Source organism: Lepisosteus oculatus, unplaced genomic scaffold (assembly GCF_040954835.1).
Source record: "Lepisosteus oculatus isolate fLepOcu1 unplaced genomic scaffold, fLepOcu1.hap2 HAP2_SCAFFOLD_56, whole genome shotgun sequence".
Classification (NCBI taxonomy): domain Eukaryota; kingdom Metazoa; phylum Chordata; class Actinopteri; order Semionotiformes; family Lepisosteidae; genus Lepisosteus; species Lepisosteus oculatus.
The window spans coordinates 660,960-664,102 of record NW_027168106.1 but is presented as its reverse complement, the minus strand read 5'-3'; positions in this window follow the sequence as shown (position 1 = coordinate 664,102).

Sequence of the window (3,143 nt, the reverse complement as noted above, 5' to 3'; positions counted from 1 at the left end):
TCCGGCGCATCTCATCCTGCAGGCTGGCCTCCCTCCGGCGATGCTCCTCCTTCAGCGCGGCCTCTGCCTCGGCCACTTTTCGTAGCTCCTCTTGCAACTGAAAGTGCTCCTTCCCATTGGCATGAGAAGGGCATTGCCCTGGAGGGGTCGCCACCATGGGGAGGACAGTCCTGTCCTTAGGTTTGCGTACTCTTGAGCCCCTCCTGCCCGGCCTCTCGCAGGGCCTCTCATGACCATCCTGAGGCGGGGTGAGGGCAAACAAGGAATCACTCTGTGCGTCCGGGCGGTCCACAGCCCGAACCTCACCAGGGCCGGAGACTTTCCTGTTACCCATAGGCTTCAGGGAGTAAGACCGATCATACCCCACAATGTTCTTCTCGGGGCCCTGTTGGGCTTGGAAGCGATAGCTGTTCCCCATCTTCTTCTCCGCAGCGTATTTGACATATTGGAAACATTTTCTCATCTTCTGTAGAGCTGCCTCCTGCCGCCGATTGTACATGGCGATCATTTTTTTCTCCTTTTCCTGCATCAGTTTCTCTTGGAAGGTGTCCTTCAGAAGCTGTATCTTGGGAGGCGGGCAGTACGTGGAGATCAGATCCTGTTGCCTTAAGGGCCCGGGTCGATTCGAGTCTGTGTCCTTCGGGGAGGGGGACAGAGCACCAGGCTTAGGACTGGGCTCCATTGGCAAATGAGATATGAGCTTTGTTTCCTAGGTATCTGGAAAAGGCAAAAATGGCAAATAAATGATATCCTGCACAGTCTAGTATGGTCTAATAGAAAAGAATAAAAAAAAACAATTCAGGAAATACACAACTTTTTAATATTAAACCTAATGGTGTTGAATGCTGCATGCTGACTCAGTAGGAGACAGATCCTAAACACAAACATTATAATAAACATTTGTTTCCCAAATAACATTCTCAATGTTCAGAATGCTTAAAGTCATGAGCTTTTTTAAAAATGTTTAACTGAAACCTGGAAATGTGCTATTTCATTTCAAAGCTTGTATTATATCTATGATATAAATGTTTTTTTATATAAAATTAACCCATTATGCAACAGGGGTTTGAGCAAAAGTCACTGTGAATAAGGGAATTTATCAATATTAATTAGCCGTTTCACTACATTATAGATAGCTGAAGGATTATGATACAGTATATCGATTTCGCTACAAATTGACAAGCATATTTGATGACACTTACCAAACAAGTTTTAAACAGCGGAGAAATAGTTCCCCACGACGATAGCAATGCAATGTTTGACTGCATCTCCCTATGTGATATATCTGTATTTGGGTATATACAGATCACGTAATTCAGGGAGCACTGTTACGTCAGGTCACCAACCATTATTACGACGCTCATATGTCATAGAGCTCCTTAGGATGTTTGTATAATCTTTATCCACATTTTCATATGGCCGCAGTTACGGCGTTTATTTTACAGTTAATGTAACAGGGTGTCATTATATTTTTCTGTCTTTATGGTGGCAGACCACTTAAATAAATCTGAGTAGGCGGTTTCTACAAGTGGGTCAGATAAAATATTAAATATACAGTAAAAGCTCACACCTATTCATACCCTTTATGTACTGTATATCTACAATTACGTATACTACGTATACAGTTATCGTATACTATAATACGATAACTACCATTACAAAATGTCTCCCTTTTGATTTGAAGTGGTTCTTTTAAATAAGTAAATTGCAATCACTTAGCCTACATCTGAGCTCCTAATTCATCGCGACGACGGACTGAGACTCCAGTCGGATTTGTGAGAAGGGGTGTGCCTGTTTTAAAACCGATTCATACGTCTTAAACACATGGACATAGATAGCAGTCTGTGTTATATAATTTATCTTTTTATTTTATTTAAATTTAAGTATCACATACACATTTTCAAAGTAACTGTACCCCTTTTAATTATGATCCCCATCGCTCACAGCTCCGAAGGTGAGACGAGGGCTACTTCAGATGGGATTTCCAATATTTCTCTCTTAGCTTGTATACCGGTGGAAAGGAGAGGGGTCTTAAAACGTGTTGATAGTAAGATTGGGATGTATTTGCAGTCTAGATATAGTTTTTTTAATGTTCGGAGCCGCCACAGATTCATTTTCTTACGACTGCTTTTCTGGATGACAATGACAATGCAAACGATGGTGTTAAGGCGAGGCTGTGCCTTAAGGCTCCTCTGCTTACAATATTCAGCGCGTAAATCGCAAACGAGCGCCTTCCCTTACGATGAAAATGCAGAAAATAAGACCACGAGATTTAAACCTACGGCTTACAAATTTATGCGTAAACACTAAAACCGTATCTTTAGCAAAACTGGCGAGACAATGTGTTTTATCATTTAAAAAAGTACTGGAAAATAATTAAAGGTTATCACGATAAACAGAGGTTACTGATCTACTACTGTACGCTGTGACCAAAAATGAGAGTCCCCCGATCCTCGCAGCCTTCATGCTTTGGTCTTGGCCTGGCCGTTTTTTTTAAGATAATGGGGTCAAGTTAAGAAATTATGCAAGTTTCTAATCAAATCCAAGGGCGCCCCGATCTCCTAAACATCTTTAGAAGGCCGACGGACCACACTGCACGGTCCGGGTCCGGGCCCTGACCCGGTTCTGGATAATGCCAGCTTAAAGTGAAAAATTCTACTGTACATATTATGTTTCTTATTATGGTATATATGTATAATATGGCGTGACCGCTTCACGAAGCTAGAAAGAAAGTTATCCGCCATTTTTATTTTACCTGCAATTGAATTTGCCATTAAAATCACGATTAATACCGCAGCTGCTAAATTACTTACCTAAAAGCGTTCAGATACAAAAGCACTTGAGCTGTAATGTTTGTATACTGTTGGCCCGATGACCTACTTCAAGAAGAATTGTTACATAGACCGCCAAGGACTGTCATCACACTTTACGTCATAAAGCGCTTTAAAACTTTAGACAAGTTCAACACCTCATATTTTGTACTGTTTATCATGGTAAAAGCAACTCAAAGCAATTCTAAAAATGATCGAAAGGTAAAAATACAAGCTTATACGAGCTGTCGTTTTAACATTTATAACATATATTTAAACAAAACATATATAATCCATTTTAATAAAATAGAAAAGTGTTCTTAGTCTTCACTT